Below are 22,739 nucleotides of genomic sequence, written 5' to 3' on the forward strand. Positions count from 1 at the left end.
TCGGCATGGAACGGGAAGATGGGAGTGGCTGGGAGAATGTGCCTATGGGGATCCTCAGGGAAATGATTCTGTCCCAAGATTTCCGTTTATCTAGGGTGGAAAGGAGTTCTCCTCCAATGGTCTGGCCAAGAATGTTGATGTCACAGGGAAAGGGAACAGAGTTTGATTGTGTGTCACATGGAACTGAGAACAGGCTGCTGTGCTTAAAGGGACACCCTTATCAATTAGGTAATGTCTGCTAATGATTGAGGAACTGTGTTATGCAGAGCTCCAGCTGTTGAAATGGGAACAAACATCTGCAAGGGACACTCATACCTTGGGGGAAAAGGTTTTCTTGGGCTGGATCCCACTGGTTTGAGCTCTGAAAGACTGGCAGACCCAACAGCACCACAGGGCTCCTGAAACAGAGCAACCTGCAGATTGCGGACTGGGCTGTTGAGACGGCGGCAGTTGGGATCTTGGTTCCACTGCCGGAGGTAAAACTGTATTTGTGCAGAAATGACACCTACGACCAAGTTTTCTTTCCCTCGCCCCCAGCCTGCCTGCCTGCCTGCCTGCCTGCATTCCTTCTCTCCTCCCTCCCGTCCTCCCTGCTTCCTTTCTCCCTCCCCTGTTCCCCCTCCTTCTTACCTCTCTTCTTCCCTCTTCTCTTGCTCCCTGACCTCCTTTCTTCCTTCCTCGAAATACTAACATTTAATGATGTCCACGGTATATAAGGCACTGGGCCGAGTGCTGGCATGCAAAGATAGTAAGTACCTTGCCCCCAAGGGAATAAGAGCTAGAGATCTCAAATTAATGTGGAAATTGATAGATGTAAAAAATGTGTCAAAGACTACAATGGAAGAAGTCTATAAGCGCTACCATAGCTAATGCCTATGCTTTAAAACACCTAATTGATTTTATTTGACTTTTTTTCTCTTTTCTCTCACTCTTTTTTTAAAATAATAAAGCATATCGAAAGGTGTAACATTTAAAAAAATCAATAAAGTAATCCCCAGTCTCACCAGCCAGTAATGGAAATGTCTGAAGAACATACATGTGTTGTATGTCCATGAATATACATATACATGTTTTTAAACAATTGGATATTACTGTTTGTACTGCAGTGTGCTCTTTACCTGAACATATTAATGGCATCACTCAGGATTAATACATATAAATATACCTCATTATTTTTCATTGGTTACATAGCAGTCCATCAATAGAGGGTCCATAATTAACTCAACCATCCCTATTGTTAAGAATTAATGTTGTTCCCAATTTAGGAATATGATTCTCAAAAAATGGAGCAAAAAATCATTATAACTAAATAGTTAAACTTAGATTATCTCCTTCAGATAGTTTCCTAGAAGTGGAATTCCAGAAATGTGTATACATCCTCAAGACTTCTTGATCTGTAACCCTACTGTACCCCAAAACATTTATGTCAAAAGGTGATATTACTCTTTCAATGTTTTCTAATTCAGTAGTTGCAAAATATATCTCATTTTTAAATAGCTATATCTGTTACAAAATAAAGTAAAATAAAATTTAAAAATAAAAAAAGTATTTAAAAAATCTAAATATTTCAAATTTATACATTTGATTTTAAGACTATTATTAATTTTGTTATTTATTATTATATTCATATGCATTACAGTCACTAATATTTTGTCATGTATCTTTTGTAGTTTTTTTTTCCTGTATAGGAGTCTTGGTTTTTTAATGTGATATAATTGATTAATTATTTCCCTTATTGTTGCTGCTTTTGATGTTATATTTATAATGTACCTCCCTACTGTAAGTATGTATAAATATTTACATATACTTTATTTTTGTACTTTAATCCATCTGGAATTAATTTTGGGTTTGGTATGCTAAGAATGTAGCTTTGTGCCCTCCAAATGGTTAACCAGTTGTACAGTATTATGATCAAGTCTATGCTTAAAAGTGGAAAATCTGTAATTATGTTTCCTATATTTAATACCATATATATTTGTCATTTAAAAAAAATTAACATTGTTAGATATCTGTCTAGACTTGTTCATCTTGTCAAAGAATCAACTTATTTCTTAATTGTATTATTTTGAAATCATAATTTCTGCTTCTTTGTATAATGTTTTCCCCTTTTTCTCTATTTTTAAATGTTTTCTTTGCCCCCTTATAATTCAAATTCGTTATTACTTTATTTTCATCCTTTCTGCTTACAAACAAAAAAACTTCGGGACTATGAATATTCTTTTTATAGTTTGGGCCAAATTCCATACATTCTTTGTGGCATATTCTAAATAATTTATGTTGCGATTTTCTTTGTTCTCTGCAAAAAGATGTTTACAGCTTGTGAGGAGTCAGGGATTTGATTTAAATAATTAGCTTTAATTTCCGGTTTACTACATGTGTCCAAGAGCATGACCTATAGTTGTTTTTGTTTTTGTTTTGTTTTGTTTCCTCCCAGAAAATTTTGAGATTGTTTGGAAAAGTCAGGTCCCTAACTGTATTTTATTTTTTTAAATGGGGAAAAAAAAAAAAAGGTTAAGTTTGGAATTCATTTTACTTGTGTCTCTTTCAATTCTTTAAAGGAACATTATTGTAATCTGTTTTATAGAGCCCCTGATCAGTCTTTCTTCCACGCTTATGTCTCTCGGCCACACTATCCTGTTCTCTTTGTCTTGGAGAATTTCTCCACCTTGCCTCACGAGATGTGCCACAGTACGTTCTGCACACACGAGGTCTTCCGGTATCCTGTCCCATGTGAAATGTAGTTCTCTAACGTTAATTTTTCTCCCTCATATCTGTCTTCAGCAAGTGGTGGAGGGGACAGAAAGCGAGTAAGTGCACAGAAGAGGAGGGAAACTTAGTGGGTTTCTCCCCTCATCATTTTGATTGCTCACAATTAAAACTGTGACTACTACTATCTGTTTGTGGGTAATAAGCCATACTTCTGTTTGATGTTTCTCTGAATGTATTTATGTGTTCATTTTTAAAGCTTAAGTGGATTTTTCGACACTGAATGAAAATATTGACATATTATTTTGCATTTATTGTTATAATCTATTGATACATCTTAAAACTGCCTTATTCTTTTGTGACTTTTGGTTTCCTATGTCCTTGATTTTTCCTTCTTTTTCAGTTTTTTTAAATGAAGAGCATATTTTATTTTCTTTTATCATCCTTAGTATGTTTAAATATTTTAAATATTTCATTTTAAAGTCCAATAGCTATTACCATTATGCTATTCAAAAGCATTACTCATTTTCAAAAAGGTGAGGGCAGTTTAAGCTCAGTGTTGTCAACAGATAATCCGTGTGGATTGGCCTTGATTCTGTGCTTTATCCACCAGTGATGGTTGATTCCTGTTCTTCATTCTCTGGTTGAAAGGTGAATCGATGTTCACAGCTGTCCATCGAGCTTCCAGTATTTCTCAGGCTTTACCAATATGTTGTTGCCCTACTGAGAAGGTGTTCTTTTTGTTTGGCTTTATAACTCTGAAGCACTGGAGTATGAAAAAGTCACAACTCCAAGAATGCTTCCACTGTTCTTGCTGTCATCACCCAGCTAGCCCTATTTCTGGAGACTTCCATCCTCCGGAACACCATAGACCATTGCCCATCTTCTTAATGTTTTTGCTTTCAGATGTCCTATTTTCTAACAATCAGTGGAGGAAGGAACACTGGTTGTTAACACAACTTTGGCTGTCTCATAGGTCAACTACCCTATGGGAAGAGGAAGGTGAAGTTGAGGTGAGTTTACACGTATGCGAAGCTCAGGAGCCAGATGGCCCTTCAGAGTTGTCCAGAGTAGACAATGGGACAAATGGCATTGGATATGGGAGTGCCCCTGCGAAGGGGGCAGGATCCTGGGTGAGGCAGCTCTCTTTAGTTAAGGAACTCCAGAAAAGGGTTCAGCTGAAGACTATGTTCTGGCAGAGTGCTCAGTGGTTGGAGAATGATTTCTCCTGTCCTGAAGGAGGCTCTAGATAACACACTGCAGCATCTAGCTCATCATCATATCCTTTTTTATGTAAGTTTTGTACATTTTCTTGTTTTTTATTAACGTATATTATTAGCCTTAGGGTTACAGGTCTGTGAATCGCCAGGTTTACACTTCACAGCACTCACCATAGCACATACCTTCCCCAATGTCCATAGTTTTGTACATTTTCTTTCTCTTCACTAGACTGTGTGCTTCATGAAAGCAGAAACTGTGTCTTTCTTATTCAGGGTACATTCCTAGTTCCCAGTATAATTTCTAACAGGCTTATAATATATATTAGCTGGATGGTTGATAAATGAATGAATGACCCCTTTTTAGGTATGGGGAAAGGGCCCAAGATGAGAGGAGAGAAAGAACTGTAAAGAGGAGAGGAATCCCCCATCTCATAGAAGGAAAGTGTTGTAAGATGTAGGAAAACTATTAAATGACTTTAAAATCCACACACACACACACACACACACAAAGACAAATTAGTGACCAGAGAGTAATTCCCACATCCACTGGAGAAACACAGCTGGAAATTGTGGGAAGAACATTTATGACCTTCAAATCCAGAGAGGGACATTAAATAATTGGTGCTATGACTTCCACCCTCCTGGGATCCCAGCTCACTATCGTGATTTCCTGACAGAGCCTGCGTCCAAATATACCCTACTCCTATTGTGTGCCTGCAGTTCCGTTATTGTCAATTAAAATGTATTTGTGGTAGATCGATAGGTAGGTATATTCAATAGATAGGTAGATAGATAGATAGTTAGATCTCAGTATATCCCAGTATTTTATGCTATTGAAATATTTTGCAATGCCTTGGAGTATCTAGAAAATCAGACTATGAGACACTGTCCTAGAATTTTAACCAGACAAGCCCACCCTGTTTGGCTTCGCTGTCTTTTATTCCCTGTCTCTGGTATGTTTGGTTAGTGTTAGAACATGGCTCCAGACACATTTTCTTTTTGCTTGCTCTGCTTTCTGGCTTAGACTCTTCTCCCTGAAGACTAACTCGATGAGAAAACCAGAAAGAGGCCATAAAACTGATAAAGGCAGCAAAAGCTCAGGGAGAGTCCCACCTCTCATAGGGCGCCCTGGGCAGATGGCAGATGCCTCACCAGCCAGGATCCTGTGCGGGAAAGCGTAGTCCCCCTCTCTGTCTGAGCCTCTTGATGTGGGAGAACGGCACTGTGTCCTCCCCACAGAGGGAAGTGGATAAAATCCTTTTCTTTCCTGGAAACTTCCTCTTCGCAAGACTCTTTCTCAAGCACCAGTCTTTCTGGCTGTGTTAAGATGCAGGGTCCCTGGGTGTCCATTCCAAAGAGACCATCCTTGCTTGCACTGCCCTGAGCCACTACTGTATATTGAGACCACCACTGAAAAAACGACGATTGTGTGCCAAGTCTCTGATTTAATATTTAGTCTTCACATGGTCCTATGGGTAAAGTGTGTTTACCTCCATTTTAGGCACAAAGGTGCTAAAATAAAGAAAGAGTACACAAATTATCCAAGGCTATCAGCCGACAACTGGTTGAGCTGGGATCTATTATTATTTGGTCATTTATTCAGCAACTCATTTTTGGACACCCACTTGCACCTGGCCAAGGTGCTCTGACATTCTGTCTAGAGAACGTGCCATCAGCAATGACATCACCACCTGCCTCCCTCTGTAGGTATTGGCACCCAGGACCCTCCCAGCTGAAATCCTTTAACAATAACCCATGAAATCCCCTGAAAGTTCTTCAGGGAAGGGGAAGTTTGAAGGATGAGAAAGGTTGGCATTCTCAGAAGTCTTTGCAGGATTGCAACCGACTGGTGGCTGTCCTGCAGGCCCATGAAAACCCAACACTGGCAGATCGTAGTGTGGACCCATGTGTGTGTGTGCAGCAGTGTGGCTGAATCTGTCTGTGCATGTGTGTATGTTGGGTTTACCTATGATGCCACAGTGGCTCTCTAACATGGAAACTGAGCATCTTAATGGTCAAATTTATTTAACTAATTTTTTTAGAAGCTTTCATCTATTTATTTGAGAGAATGAGACAGAACGAATAGTGGGGGTGAGGGGCTGAGGGAGGGAGGGGTGGAGAGAGAGAGAGAGAGAGAAAAAGAGAGAGATGCTGGTTCCGCCTGAGCAAGAAGCCCGATGTGGGGCTCGATCCAGGACCCTGGGATCATGACCTGAACCAAAGACAGACACTTAACTGACTGAACCACCCAGGGAACCCATTAATGGTCAAATTTAAAAGCCTTCTGGGGGCGCCTGCATGGCTCAGTCAATCAAGCATCTGACTTCTGATTTTTGACCCAGGTCATGATCTCAGGGGTTGTGAGATCGAGCCCCAGGTTGGGCTCCGTGCTTAGCGGGAAGTCTCCATGAGATTCTCTCTCTCTCTCTCTCTCTCTGCCCCTCCTCCCTTACCGCCTCCTCCCCAAGATGCACATGCATGCTCTCTCCTCTCTCGCTCTCAAAAAAATAAATACATCTTTAAGAAAACAAAGACTTCCGAGCAAGAAAATCTTCTCAGGACTCTACCATGCCCTGACTCTAAGCCTTTAGAAGTAAGAATCATAATAATAGCCAACACACAATGACAACTTATTCTTCCAAGTACTGCTCTGCCATGAGGCTTACAATTCTACTACTCCCTCTTTAGAGATGAGGACAGGGAGGCGGCCAGAGCCCATGCTCAGGGGCCCTATATGTGAAGCTGTGAAGCGGGCATGGAATTCAGACCTTCCAGCCTCAGAGCTTGCTTTCCTAATAGCCAGCCCTCCTCACAATGTGTGCATCACAGAGCTACTGAAGTTGTCTTCCTTTATATGTCAAAACTCAAGATTCAAGTTGATTGTGAGGGCGGTGGGGGTGTTTTCCAGTTTTCATCTTCACAAGGTCAAGGGAGTCAGAGTAACTATGGAAGGTTATTCTGGATAAGGGGTCCAATTAGAATTTCTAGGGTTTCCCCTACCTGCTCTTTTGCTATCACCTGGAAAGGCCGGCGATGTAAGCTCTAGTGGCAGAGCTGAAGTATCCAAGAGGAGTGAGGAAACCAAGAGGAGAGATCAGAACTGGGCAAGAATGGAATATTGGGAAGGCCAGGGGAGCTGAAGCCAAATTCAGACCTTATCATCCACTGGGGCAAACCAAGTCAGGTGTCAGGGGCAGGGTGGCAAGCAGGATAGGCTGCCATAGAACCAGGGCTTCTGAAGCTACCTCGTCTCCTGGCCCCACCTTCCTTTCCCTTACGGTACATGGTTGCTTCTGGAAGCTTGTTTTTGTCAGTTTATAGGGAAAATCAAGTATCAAGACAGGGCTTAAGTTGTTAAGGGAATAAAAAAGGAAAATGGAATGAAACAACTATACTTTTATTTTAGAGAAAATCACACCGAGACTTAAAAGCTTTCTTGATTTTTTTTTAATAAACATGAGCACTTTTCCCAATAGATCTGCTTCATCCCCCTCACACTCGTAAACTGTGAACTGCAGAAAAAGCACACCCAGCATTGCACAAGAGGGCTCTTTGATCAGTCCTGATCAGACCCAGAGACTCCAGAGCTGGTGGGTGGGGCTTGTCTTTCAGCTCCCCCCAACCCCCACCCAGTGCCCCTGTACAATGCACAGCCTGCACAACCATCCACAGTGGCCCCTCCCGGGGCTCTTGTTCTCCAGCCATCTGCACAGCAAGGGAAACCACACGTCCTGCGTGTGTGGATTTATTCATCATCCCTGTATCAGCTAGGAGATGGAGCTATAGCACATTAAATATTTACAATTATCAGAGACAAGACAGTGCACAGCACTGAACCAAGATAAGAATGTAGTTTTAAAATATTTACAATGAACACATCTTGCTCCTTCTGGTTCTTTTCTTTGGCCTGGCATTTTAGGTCTCTGACCTCTTTATTGTATTTTCTTTCCAGGCCCTCTGTAGTTTGAAATGTCTGACAGAGCCTCATAACTAAATCTTAAGAGGATGCTCATATATATGAGAGATACTGGGGAATTTTATTCATGTGCCTCCAAGCAAGGGGACTTTTCTCACCATCTTTTCAGGTGATGTGTGTGTCTCCTGCTTATGCTAGGTATGTCTGAGTCAGGTTTCTGATAGTTCTGTCATGTTTGAGTTGTCCTGTGTAGAACAGGGCCAGGAGAAGGAGCGGGCATGGCCTGCTTCCGAGGCTGTGCTATCCCTGAGAACCTGTGCACACTGGTTGCCTGAAAATTTAAAGTGCTCAGACACCAGAGTTAACAGTGTGCGTGGAATGGACTGGTTCAAGATTCCTTTCATTAGTTCAGTCCTCAAATGTTTTTTTTTTTTTTAAAGATTTTATTTATTTATTTGACAGAGAGAAATCACAAGTAGATGGAGAGACAGGCAGAGAGAGAGAGAGGGAAGCAGGCTCTCTGGAGAGCCCGATGCGGGACCCGATCCCAGGACCCTGAGGTCATGACCTGAGCCGAAGGCAGCGGCTTAAACCACTGAGCCACCCAGGCGCCCCAGTCCTCAAATGTTACACATGATTATATTCGGGAGCACACCACCATCATGGCTGACTTAAATATCCACTTCTTGAAAGATTCCGCTCTTTCCTTTTAGCTCTTCAGACAACTAATAACCAGAAACAACAGAATTTTGGCCCGAAAGGGCTATATTAGCAACCTCAGGGAGAAAAAAAAAAAGTTAGAAAAGCAAAGACAGGAAGGATCATTCGGCTCTTAGTTTAACTGTAAAGAATGCGAAAGAAGCTTCAGCTGTGAACTATTTGGCGATCCAGAGAGATGAGAGATTGCCAGCATTTGGGATGGGGTGTCAGAGCATTATCAGGGATCACAGGCGTTTTATTTGATGGGTGCCACATTTGACCTTGAAGTGGCGAGGCTGGCGCTCCTTCGTGTCCTGGGGACCTCCTGCCGCCCTTGCGTGCTGGCGGTATCCGCCCCCAGGATCCGAAGGCCTCGACTCTGAGTATGAGCCTGTGCACGTTTCTGGTGTGTATTTATATCGAGGTGGCTCTGTTGCCAAGGAGCTCTGAGAGAAAGCAGAGCGGAGATAACTTCTAATCCACCTTTCTGTGATAATGTGGCGCAAAGTGAAGAGACCCAGGGCTCCATCCTCCTGGTCTGGCATTGCCCTGGGAGGGGCAGTCCCGAGAGGTGTTTTTAGCAAACCCAGCAGACACCGGGGTGAGCTTTTGCATTGGAAATGCTCACGGCCACAGCAGAGTGGAACTGAACTCTGCGGCAAACAGAAGAGACTAGAAAGGAAGAGAAGAAGAAAGCAAAATGTAATTTGTAGGCAGCACGAAATGGATTGGAGTGACCATACAGAGAGTTGGACAGCTAGAGAATGAGAATCCGGGGACATTAGAACTGGCAAGGAGCCCAGAGGGCACTGAGCATAGAGAGAGGAAGTCCCTTGGCCGAGATCATGGGGGCGGGAACTGGCGACAGCAGGGCTGTATACCCAGCTCAGGGCTCTGTGTTCCACATCCCGCGTCCTTGGTGGCTCCAAAATTGCAGGGAGGTGCTTTCCCTGTCGACACAGAGCTGGCACAAGGGAGCTGTCTCCTGAAGGCCCTTTCCCAGAGAGTCATCAGTTCTGCCATCAGAGGATGGGGAGAAGAATCTGGAGCTCCCCACAGGAATAAAGTCAAAGAAGATGGAGGAGGACTGTCCACCATATTCACATGGATGGTATATTAAGATGAAATGCGGGAGGGTGGGCCCAGCAACACAGCGGGCAGCAGATAGACCTGGCCTCTCATCCTGAACCAGGGTGACTCACTGAGGTCCCCGGTGCCTCCATTTCCTGATCTCTGCAATGAGAATCAGCACACCCTCTTCACAGGCTCACAGGCTCACATAAGGAACAGACATGAAAACCTGGATAAAAAATGTGCTTTACAACAGAGAGTTTGGGCTCCTGAGGGCTTGGCCTCTGGGGACTCTTTTTCATTAATAAGCACCATGTCTGGAGAGCTGGCCATTCTTTATTCTGCTATCCTTGTTTTTTTTCTACTTCCTCCAGCTGAATTCTCCATCTCGATCCTCCCCTCAGCTGGGGAAAAGGGCATAGGCTGGAGGTTCATCAAAATGCCACAGGTGCTGACTCATGAGCCCATGCAGTGCTCCTAAACAACACCTTCTAGAACAAGCCCTTCTTATTAGGGCCGAAGCAGACTGCCCTCCACGGTGGAGTGGAGAAGAGTTAGAGAAGTCCCGGCCCTTTGCCTTACGTTTCTGATGCCTGTATCACTTCGTGGCACAAAACCCCTCTAGGACAGAATGGTCTTTTCACAAAGAATTTTAATAAAAAATAAGTGGAATCAGAAAAACAATATAGAAATGACTCACAGCATAAAAGGAACCACATTAACAAAGCATCCATGACTAACTGTAGAACTGTGCTCTTTGGGGCTCGTAACCCCAGCATCTGAAGTTGTCTTTCTTACCAGCATTAGGTTTATGAGGCGGTGGGTTGGATTAATCACCCAGATTAGCCTGGCCCAGAAATCCAACATAATCCTCCACAGGGCCTGAAGGGGCTGTGTTTTGTTTTGCATGGGAGATATTCTGAGAGGTTCTGGCTACAAGACACCCCTGGGGTTCTGGAATTTGTAGGATTCCTCTGGATCATCTGACTGATGGCCAGGGTCAGACTGTGGTACCAGTGGCATAGCTGTCCCATCTGCGTACTCAGTAACACCTTCCTGTGTGTGGACAAACTGAGGAGCCCATCACTGGGGCTCCGCTAGGCAGGGGCCCTGAAGAGCTGGCTGTGGGCCCAGTGGGCCATAGGGGTCACAACTTGGCCAGGAGGAGGGCATCACAGGAAAGAAACTCTCATTCTCTGAACACAAACAACATGGTCCTGGCTCTGAGCTTTCCTATTCATGGAGAATGCCTTCCTGTTTGTAGTCACTTGTCTAACTGCTCCCATGCTCAAGCCCAATCAACTTTCACCTTCCCTGTGAGCCCATTCAGCTGATAAATTTTTAGTGAGTGTCTACTGTGCGCCTATAAGACATTTTAACTCATGTTGACATGTCTTGAAACTGTGTAAAGGCCTGGGTCTGGGTTGGTTTCCGTATTCAAGGGAAGTACAGAAGGGGCCATAATGGTCCTCGGTCATTGGTCTACTAGGAACAGGACTTCAGGCAGTGGCTGAGGGACAAGAGACAAGGTATGTGATTCCCAACTCCTGCCACCTGGAGAAGAAGTGGTGAGACCAAGCAACTTGAGGTGTCAGGCCGCAGCTGTGGTCTAGTGCAGGGTGGCTGCATCAAAGGGGGTTGAGCACGGAACAGGAAGCTGGGCAGGAGCTCTGTTGTATGTATGGAGCATCTCTGAGGAACTTGAAGAAGGTGCGGTCAACAAATCAGTGTTCAGAGCATGAGATCCAGGCCTGAGGTGGCTGGGCAGGTGGAGTTCCCACCAGGAGCAAGCCGGAAACAGGGCATAGCTGGGTGTGCAAGTAGAAGCATGGAGACCTTCAGCTGTAGGGTGAACTTCATCTCCGTTCACAGCCTTGTTGGTTCCTATCCTCCATCATGCCAGAGGGCTGCTAGCTCTTCTCCACTCAAGACTAGCTCTGCGAAACGACCCAGCAGAATGTCCTGCCCTTTCTTCTACCCTGGCCTCCGAGCTGAAGCTCCTCAGAGGCAGGTGCTAACTAAAACACTCATTAGACCCATTTTGCACATCGCACTTCACCCCAAGGTGACTCGCATCAGATAAAGAACTTCCCAGCTCCTCACCACCAGCCACAACACAGTGTGGGCATCTGTCCTATCTGAGACAGTACCTTTTAGTTGACTTGTTTTTAAAAAACACCGTTTGCTTAATGATTTAAGAAAGTCGAAAAAGGTGAGAAAGAATTCAGAAGCGGTGCGGTGAGGGAAAGAGATTCTACTTGGGAATATTGCTTACAGTTGACATTTGCTTTTCCTCCAGATTGACTCTTGACTTTGTATCCTGTCCACAGAGTGACACTCTGCCAACCAGACATTGTCACCTGCTGGGCGACTCACTCAGGGCCCCTTGGCTCTGTCTGGAAAATCTCTCCCTCTCTCCCCCATCCTTGTCTCCCATCCCCCTTCTCCCAGCCCAGAGCCTTTGTTGACGTTGACAGCTCATCCCTGGGCCATCATTCATCCTGCCTATGGCAAACTTTGGAGAAAATAAAAAACCCTGCTCCCCTAATCTCATTAGAAGGGCTGCAAATTGAATTTAGCCCCTCTCAGTGTCCCCTCAGCTGGCTGTCATTAGGAGCAGAGGCTGGGCCTTGGCTGAGACCCAAAGACCAGCTAACTGAATTTGAGATGCTGTGGTCTTGACAGGCCAAGGGAGGTAATTGAAGAGCCGTGGGGCTCCTGGTAACATTTCAGGCTGGGATTACACTGGGGATCCGAAGCCCCCATCTGCATCGGTGTCGGGGGCACTAAAGAGTCACCCGCTGGGCTTCCAGGGGTCGAATTATTGATAAAGAGATCATTCCCAATGGAAGGTGGGGGAACAACAGGGAGGCTGCATTTGGTTATGATGCAAAGTGGGTGTTATGGGTGGGGGGGAAGGAACACCCTAGTCAGTGAGGGTCAGCAAATCACCCAAAGTTAGAAATAATTTGCGGAGAGTGTTGTCTAATGGAAAAAAAAAAAAAAAGACAGTCTGGAGAGACTGACAGATAAACCTAGAGACTCTGAGGAAAAGAAATACTGAGTTTGAAATTGTGGGCATTATTTATGTGTTTATCTGAATCTTAATATTTTTTTCTTCCTGAATCATTTTAGCTCTATTTATTTATTTTACTATTATTACTATTATTATATTATATTATATTATTATATTTATATTTAATTTATATTATATATTATATTATTATTATATTATATTATATTATATTACTATTATTTATTTTACTATTTACTATTTATCAATAGTAAGCCCAAATCCAAAATATGAAAAATCATATTTTTATATAAAAGAAATATACAAAACCCCTGCATCCTCCTAATTAGGCACCTAACAGAGGTCCGGGTAGATGTGACAAACACTGTCTCAGACTCCCAGGGCCTCCTGAGTTCCCGGAGGAACTCGCAGTGATTTCAATGTAGTTGAAAGTTCACTGGCACCCTGTTTTAAAGAAAAGGAGACTGATGATAACTAGCCAGCTACTATGTACCAGGCATGATCCTCACAGAAACAGAACAAGATGGGCATGACAATGATTTGTATCCCCACTTTATTGATGAGGAGACTGAGTCTTGAAAAGATTAGTCAGTCTCTTGCCCAGGGTCAAGGAGATGATAAGTCCTGGGACTGAGATTTAAACCCAGGATTGCCTGGCTCCCCCACTCCAGAGGCCTTCCTGGCTTAGCAAAGAGCTAGTTTTCCTACCCTGTGTCACTTTCCTGGAAGAAGCCACAGTGGTGAGGTCTGTTACTCAGAGGCCGTGAGGCTGGGAGCGCAGGCTAGGAGCCAGACAGACTCATTCCACCATGTGCTAGTCATGTGTCCTTGGGCATGTCCAAAACTCTCTGTGCCCTCCTGGAAAATGGGGGCTTGCCCCCCTTGGCTTACTGTGAGGACTAAATGAGCTGCCCAGTGCCTGGCACACTGTATGTGCTCACGGTGTGATATTAAACTATAATTTAAATTATGGTTATTGTTGAGGTGGCACCATGAATGTCTGTTCACTTGCAAGTCTATTGGTCATCCCCCAACTATTAAGCCACAACCTCATCAGAGTCCTGTTTCCTGCCCGGCATTCCCTGACACGTGACAGGACACCTCACATTTACATTTGTGGGACTTAACCGGAAGTGCAATTTGGGGTAAAGAGTGAAAGATGAACCCAAGGTTTTTCCTATGTTGATGAGATCCATGGGTTTTTCTTCCCCAGCCTGCACTCTTTAATGTTGGGTGAGGTAAGACTTCCAGCCACAGGCTCTCCCATACCTGTTACTATCAAGCCCTCGCTCCGCATGAGGTGTTTTATATATATTTACCTCATTTACTGACCACTTTTACTCGTCTTACGGTAGGTTTCATTTCCATCTTTTAGATGAGGAAAGGGCATTTACTGTATGTTTTCCGTATTCCGTCATGCCTATGGTATTAACTATAGCCTTTCAGTTGATCTAAAATGGCACAGACTACTCAAATATGGGTTTTACTACCTTCGACAAGACTTGTTTCGGTAACTAAAGTCCACCCTGCCTGTTACTGTACATCCCAAAGGCACTCAGCCTTCAGATTCAATGAATCTTTGTTGAACACTTAGAGTGTGCCTGGCTCGGGGTTGACAGGTTTTTCCATAATGTCTTATTTAAGTAACTATTCATTCTATGAAGAAAGGCCTATGACTCCTATTTAGCAGATAAAAAGATGGTTTCAAAACACTTAGGAGTGTTTTCAAGGATCACACAATTACTAAGTCAAGTGTTGGAGATGGAGGTCTGGCGTTCTCTGGCTTTATCACTCCCAGTCCTTTGAGTCATCCTGACTGAGGCCTCAGAGATAAGCCATCGCCTCTGTACCTTGCACCAATTCCTAACCCACGGAATCATGAGCTATAATAACAACAAAGTGCCATTTTCACCCACTAAGGTCAGAGAGCAATCACCAGAACAATGCCTCTCAGAAGGTTCTTGTGAAAAGTATAAGCTGATACACCTGTAAATCACTCAGGGCAGTGCCTGGCACAGTCGGCATTCAACCAAAGTGAGTTGCACAAGCATGTATTAAACACCAAGTCGTTCTGCAGTGTGTTCTAGCTAGGATGGACACATAGTGACTGTGACCCAAGCAGTCAGGACCTCATGGAAATTAGGAGCAGCTAGAACCCAGTCCCACACTTGTGGAGTGTATGAGGGATATATTTCCCTCCACTCTGGTCCCACGTATCATCCCCGTCCCAGAGAGAAGGACAAGTCTCCAGTGTCTCGCTGCCATGGATGCCTGCCCCGACTCTGGGCAGGCCTGGAGGGGTTAAGCCCGTGGATGCAGTCCCATCACTGTGGATGAAAATCCAGCTGCTATTGATTCCTGGTAAGCATGGATGCCCTTCCCAGGTCAGAAGAGAAACCCAAACCATTGTTGAGTAAATATAGTATTCTGTTCACTACATCAATTAGGCTGACCCTAGGGGCTCTGGGAGCCCCCATGTCCGCCATTTGCAATGACAGCTGCCATGCTAATGAATCCACATTGACATGATAATTAAACAATTACACAAAGTGGGGCTTTCCTGGTGTAGCAGCTTTAGCAGGGGTGGCCACGACTGGAGGAGGCCTGGGGGGTGTTCCAGGGCCATGAGGTGACAAGCAGTGCCTGGGTCATTCCCAGACTTGCCCCCAGGGGCGATGGGGCTGGAGCACTGCAGCTGCCGCCTCTGGTGCTGGGGTGCGGGGAGTGGGGAGTGACGCAAGGGAAGGACGAGGCCCAAGTGTGCTCATACACACTTTCTCTCTCTCTCTCTGTCCTCAGGAAATCCTCAGTTGGGTAAAGCCTAAAAGGAATCCCCCATCCTTTTATGGAGGGGATGGGGTACCTTGTCAACTCCAGAATGACCCAACCCTTCCTCTCTGGAAAACTTAGAGACACCCAAGGCAGTGTTGGGCAAATGGGGACAGCAAAGGCCAGGGAGCCGTTGCCTTCCTGGCCTCAGAAGGAAGAGAAGAGAGATCAGCCTCCTCACTAGCCCTGGGTAAAATACTCTTTCTGTGAACAGATCATCACGAATGCAGAAAGCCCTGGCTTCTTGGTCACCCTGCACAGTTTACCGTAACTTGAGTCGACCCTAACCAGCCGCAGCCGCCTCTGCGAGTCTGGACTTGTGGGTCAGGCAGGCTGGGCTTGTTCTCTACTCTGTAATTTTTGTAAGCCTGGGCATATCAAAAGGTCCTTCTGGACCTTCACTTTCTCCACTATAAAATGGGTTCATAATCACTGCCTTGCCCAACTGTACTTGAGATGAAATAAGATGGTCTATGTAAAAGGACTAATAGCATTTTTCATAGATAATAAATGAGAGAACCTTACTGATGTTAATAAGATTCCACATCAAAATGAGTTCCATCCACAAAAATGACATCAAATGGATTGAAATCTAGAAGATAGATGTCTAGAAGACAGATGAAGACCAACCTAGAAGTGCCTTGAGATGAAGAGAGTGATGCTCTTGGGGACCTCTTGCAAGTGAGGCTGTGTGTAGAGTGTGCTCAGTAGAAACAAAGGAAGAAAGAACAGCAAATGACCTATTTGGGGCAAAGAAAGAGGCAGAAGAGGCGTGTCCTGGCTCAGGACTATCAGGCATCACCTCATGAAAGATAACTGATGAAACATTTATCCACTCATCCACCCTCCCATCCATCCATCCATCCATCCATCCATCCTTCATACAAAGAAAAATACATATATTAGGGGGTTATGACACGGAAGTGAACATAGGCCAAACCAGTGCCTGGTCTTATAAGTATCTAATCAATAAATGAATGAATGAAAGAGATGCAATCTCTGTCCTTATGACACTCTGCATGGTGGAGTGTGCTGCCTCTCTTACCTTATGCCTATGTCAGTTCAGGCTGAGCTATGATTTATAGGAGGCAAAGGGACATCAGGTGTATACTTTTATAAGTGAACTACAAAGCAGGTGTAACCTAGTATGTGCTCAGATGGACATATTCAGAAGCCTAAGAGTTTACCAGTGGGCAGGTGAAAAAAATTCAATGTTGGATTCAAACCTTGGGATTCTGAAGTCACACCCAGATTTAGTAGGGAAAGTGCCATGATTGATTAGTAATGTCTGCCCTAGGCACAGGAATGGAGAGAGAGAACTCACCATTCATGCTAGCTATTGTCATCTCAGATTTAGGCAAGGTCTAAGATACACTAGTAATAGAATTTTTTGATTTTTTAAATAGTTTATTCACTGCCTACTGTGAGCAACTAGGATTACAGTGTGTTCCTGGAACCATGGTTTTGGTTCCATTCCTTTTCCTGCCAGTTACCTTAAGTCAAACTGCTCAAGCTCATAAAACCTGAGCTGTCATGCAAAAGAAGTGTGACTGCCTTAAGAAAATCCAATTTGATTAGCCCAAGTAGTTTAAAAGAAAAGTCAAACTTTGTTAATTAAGCAAGCATTTACCAAGCATTTTACTAAGTTAAAGTCCTTGGAAATAAAGAACCCACCGTCCTCAGGTGGTCAATGTCTAGAGTGGGAGTATGTTGGAGGTGCAGGAGGGTAGAACGAGGGATAAATACCTACAGACACACTGCGATATCACTGATTTAGAAGAGACAGTAGTCAGTGGAGTTAAATTCCAGAGGACTTGAGCATTCTTTGAAGGACGCCCCAAAAGTGTTTTTATGGCTGCCCTCATCTATGATATAGGAGCTGTCATGGTTCTGGGATCATGCTAGAAGTTTGAAATTGAGCTCTTGGAATTTCTAGTCCCCCTTCAGCCTATACTGTCTGAGTAAGCCTGCCCTGTGCATGGGAGTGCCTGCAGAGGCCATGAGATGAGAGGCAGGGAGGAGGGGTCAAAGGATGCCTTTGGACACACTCCTCGAAGTGTGGTTTCTGGACCAGCAACAGCAGCACCTGGGAGCTTGCTGGAAGTATGGCACCTCAGGTCTAGCTGCAGACCTATCAAAGCAGACTCTCTGACTTTTGACCAGATATCTGGATAAGTCTCAGGCACACTGCAGTCTGAGAAGTACAGGTTGATGCGACAGGAATGCTGCCCATGGCTTCTGCCTCCTGGCTAGTCAGAGTTTGTTCTCCACAGGAACACCTCTTCTCTCATTCCCGCTCCTTTAACATTCTTCAATATTCTCTGTAATCAGGCTCTACCCTTTGTTTCTAGGTTCGCAGCCCTCAGGATGACCTCTTCCTGCTATCCTGTGTCTTTGGCATCAGAGAGGACCCTCCTTTGCCACAGCCAAGTCGACAATGGCTCCGCAGTAGGAGGGCACTGCATTTATGTGGCTGTGTTATCCACGCCTCGTGGACGTCATCCCCTGCAACTTTCTCAGTAAGTTTTATACGAGAAAAGAGACAAATGCATTCTATCATGGGAGAGGGAGAAGTGGGAGAGAAGGAGAGGAAAGGGTCAGGAAGGGCCTGGTTAGTGGACTGGGACGAGATGAGGAAGCCAGGAAAGCTAGGAGAGAAGGTGGTGTTGGTCAGCTCTAAAAGAATAAGTCACAGGTCCAGTCAAACAATGGGGTTCTCGGGTCGCCTCGCTGGCTCAGCTGGGAAGGCATGTGATTCTTGATCTCTGGGTTATGAATTTGAGCCCCACATTGGGTGTAGAGATTACTTAAAAATAAAATCTTAAGAAACAAACAAACAATGGGATTCTCCCATTGTTTCTCTATTATTCATTCCTTGAATCACTCATTCAGCAGATATCCATGGAGGTGCCATCTTTGTGGCAGGTTCTGATCCCAGTGCTGAGGACACAGAGGTAGGTGAACCACACCCAAAGCATAAGGTGAGTGGAGATGACCTTCCCTGATCAGCAGGCCGTGGAGGCCCAAGCCTGCACCAGTGCGGTAGGATTGCCATATGCCATCCCTGGACTGGGGCCCCCTCCGCTCACTGCTGTGGTGTCTGAATTCTAAGGCGATCTGAAGTATGAAAACACTCTCTATAAAGTAGATAAAGTGACTGAAGGGTCTTCTGCTTAACCAGAGATTTTCCCTGGGATTAGTTTAATGAGGTGCACACATTCCTGGAGACTCTGCACACCATCTCATTTAACCATCACAGTTCTTTGACATTGGTAGCAGACCGAGGAGAAAAATGGGGCTCGGAGAGCTGACACGGCATACAGACTGCTGAGTCAGCCTCCAAACCCAGATCTTTGCTGGCCAAGACCACATTCCTGACCATTTAGTGGACAGACGAGCAAAGGGCAGCTGGCAGCTAGAGGCACAGCAGTTGGACATTTCTGCTTTGAGTTACAATTTTGGATCTGGATTGAATTCATTTGAAGTGAAAATATTTTGTTGGCTTCTAAAGAGGAAGACCACCTGGACCCCTTCATTCCTAGTAGTCACTCAACAAACATTGGCTGAAATGAATGGTGAGCCTGGAGACAGCCAGGATGGTGAAGGACATGTTTAGGCCTGGGGGCGCCGAGGAACAGCAAAGTCTCCACTTGAGGCTATCGGGAACACTCTGCTGGGGACTCAGCTTTATTGGTTCCTCTTGCTCTGTGCAATCCTGGGGACTGTCAAATAAATGACAAGACTCATTTTACAAGTAGACCAGAAGTCTGCAGTGGCGAGCCCAAGCTGATTGCCTATCTTATCTTGAGTCATCAGTCTCTCATTCAGGCTTCCACAAACAAATCTGTCCTGTACTTTGGGAGCGAGGGGCTGATGGAGTGGGCATTTCCCAGGGCCCTGGTCTATCATGAGTCACTGCTGAAGGGAACTTGGCCAAGCTGAGACTGTGGCCAAAGCGACAAGAAGGCTTGAGAGTTGAGATTCTGGGGGTGGCCTCTTGGTTCTGAGAAATGATGGTGACATGACCACAGTGACAATGGTGTTGATAGATGAGACACAATTTGGGCTTATCATAGGCTAAGTTCTGTGTCATGCACTATTTCTGCATTATGCCATTTAACCTTGGCAACATTTTGGGGGGCTTAAAGAAACTGAGGTCCAGAGAGGCTAAGTAAATTTCCTGAGCTCATACATTACTGTGTGGAAGAGATGAGACTTGAAACTCAGTGTGTTGGATTCTAGAGTTTCCTACCTTCTCCTTTGGGACAGGAAATCACCTTTCTTATAAAACCAGATCACAAAGGCTTTGAGGATTAATTCCAGAAGTTTTCCCTGCATGGGAGGTGGGGAGAAGGGGAACCTGGACCCACCCTTTGCCTCTGTCTTATCTTCCCCTTGAGACCCTCTCCCCTGTTTCTTCTTGCCACCCCCATGATGCTTAGCAACAAAGACCCTGGCTGGAACTGTGAACAAACAGAGGACAGCAGAGCAGCATATAAGAAATAATGAATCAGCCAAGTTTGTATGGAACTGCACGGTATTTCCATCTTAGCAGAACTAGTTCCTCACTCCTAGGGAGCAAAGGGATGTAAGGAGATAGGGCTCTAGGACCTCACTCCACTTCAATGAGAGGTTTTACAGTGCAGCAAAGATTTTAGGTTCCGGGGCCTGGAATTCCTGGGCTACAAACCTAACTCCATGACTTCCTGGATCCCAGATCATGAACAGAGAACCTCAACATTCCATGGGGTTTTGCATATGAGAATATGTAAAACAGGAATTAGGGTAGTCCTTGCTTTGTGAATTATTGGAGGATTTAATGAACCTATGTGTATGAAATGCTTTGTGGGGTGTCTGGCATAAACGTGTGCCTGATAAATCGATTCTGCGATCTGTTTGTGCAACAAATACTAGTATATATATTATATATTGGGCCTCAGCCCAAGACTTCGTTTTAACCATCTTTTCTTTTTTTAAAGATTTATGTATTTATTTGAGATTTATTTATTTGAGAGAGACAGAAAGAGAGAAGAGAGCAGGGTACAGGGGTGGGGTGGGAATGGTGTAGAGGGAGCAGGGGAGAGAGAATCCCAGGCAGACTCCACACTGAGCACTGAGTTCAATGGGGGCTTGAACTCACGACCCTGAAATCACAACCTGAGCTAAAACCAAGCCTTGACGCTTTTCTGACTGTGCCACCCAGGTACCCCCTAACCATCTTCTCTTAAGCGACTTGGTAGGTGTTTGGTTTTCTTCTCAGAAATCTTACACATTTCTTAGAAAGTTTATTACTAGTTTCTGAAGTTTTGAGTTATTTTAAATTGGAGCTTTTCCATTATGACTCCTTTAAAGCTTTCTCAATTATGGAATATTAAAAAAAAAAAAAAACTTTCAAAAACAAGCATCTTAACTCAAACTAAATCGGTTAACTCCAGCCCTTTCTCCATGCAGGAATATCTACGAGGCAAAAAGACCCCTCTGTCACACAAGGAAGTCATTTTCCCTCTGCAATTGAGTGAGGGGCAGCCCCTGACTTCCTTGTCTGGGAAGCACCTCGTGCTCCCTACACAGTGCTGAGCAAAGTTGTTGTCACCCTGAAGTTCCTCATCCTCAGTGAAGACCCGATCCTACATACACACAAACACAGGTACCTACCTTAGGCATACAAGCTGGTAAAATACTCATCTCTGCCCTATATGCTTCTTTTTTAAAAATAGGGGGAAAATGCATTGGTAGCAATAAACATCAATATTGAATCGTTTTCCATTTCTAGGATGCACCAATGTTTATTCAGATAAAAATATGCTAATGCTTTTAAATTGTTTTTGATTTGTCTTCACTAAAAACTTATCTTTGAGGGGCGCCTGGGTGGCTCAGTGCGTTAAAGCCTCTGCCTTCGGCTCAGGTCATGATCCCAGGGTCCTGGGATCGAGCCCCAGATCAGGCTCTCTGCTCAGCGGGGAGCCTGCTTCCTCCTCTTTCTCTCTCTCTGCCTACTTCTCCATCTGTTGTGATCTCTGTCAAATAAATAAATAAATAAATCATTAAAAAAAAAAACCTTCTCTTTGAAGGTTATATATATATAAATATAATTTCTCATTCCCATTTCCCTATATATAAATATAATATCTTTTCATTGTATTTATGGTGTATTTCTCCATACAAAATATTTTCATTCAAGGCAGTGAAATTTATCAGACTTCAAAAAATCGTTTTTGCTTTAAGAAATTCGTTTCTATAACTATGTCAAAATTTTTTCTTTTTTTTTCTTTTTCTAAATGGTTTACTTTTAGGGCACCTGGCAGGGGCTCATTTGGTTAATTGTCCAACTCCTGGTTGTAGCTCAGGTCACCATCTCAGGGTCCTGAGATCAAGCCTTGTGTCAGGCGGCCCGCATAGCAGGCAATCTGTATCCTCTCTTTCTCTCTGCCCCTCTCCCTGCTTGTATGCGCTCTTTTTCTCTCTTTCAAATAAATAAATACATCTTTAAATGGTTTACTTTTTGGATTTGGTTCTTTAATTCACCAAGAATTTATTTTTGTGTATTATTTACGGTAAGGATCCAATTTCTTTTTGTATGAATAACCAAATGGCCCAGCAATATTCACTGAATAGAATATCTTTACTCCAGTGATCTATAAATGCTACATCTTTAATAGATAATGTTTCTGGGAGTTTGTGGTGGTCTGTTTATGGCTTTCTAGTATAATCCATACAAATTCTTCACTGTCCTAATTGTGATGGCTTTGTAATAAACTTTGATATCTCTTTAAGGAAAATTCCCACACTATCTTCTATTTCAAAAATGCCTGGATATTCTAGGCCTGTGTTTTTATCACTTTTAGGGTCAGCTGGCATGTTATGGGGGAAAATATGTGTGTGTGTGTGTGTGTGTAGGTACGTGTATATGTATACATATGTATATATATACATGTATATGTACATGTACACACACACACACACACACACACACACACACACAGGTGTTTATTTGGAATTTCATTGCATTCATTGGTTAACCTGAGGGAGAATTTACATTTCTATGATATCAATTCTTCTTGTCCATAAAAATGACATACCTCTCCATTTACTGGAATTATCTTTCATGCCATCAAATAATGTTTTATATTTCTTTATAGAAGATTTTCATAACTTTTATTACATTTAATTCTAGCCAAGTTATAGGTTTGTGGGGTTTTTTTGGTACAATACATTTCTCTAGTATATTTTCTAATTTGTTTCAGGTACATAGGGATATTGTTGA

General features: G+C 43.9%; 1 long non-coding RNA gene across 2 annotated transcripts; it reads left to right on the forward strand.

The window, feature by feature from the left end:
• Positions 1-51: 51 nt before the first annotated feature.
• On the forward strand, positions 52-21,200 carry LOC116569503. 2 transcript variants are annotated; one of them, XR_004277058.1, is made up of 4 exons: positions 52-476; positions 17,827-17,994; positions 18,368-18,456; positions 20,927-21,200. It is a non-coding gene; the product is annotated as an uncharacterized LOC116569503 (long non-coding RNA). The 2 variants fall into 2 exon arrangements; XR_004277059.1 differs by lacking the exon at positions 52-476 and adding an exon at positions 3,637-3,719.
• Positions 21,201-22,739: the final 1,539 nt, after the last annotated feature.

The sequence above is a fragment of the Mustela erminea genome, chromosome 11, assembly GCF_009829155.1.
Source record: "Mustela erminea isolate mMusErm1 chromosome 11, mMusErm1.Pri, whole genome shotgun sequence".
Taxonomy (NCBI): domain Eukaryota; kingdom Metazoa; phylum Chordata; class Mammalia; order Carnivora; family Mustelidae; genus Mustela; species Mustela erminea.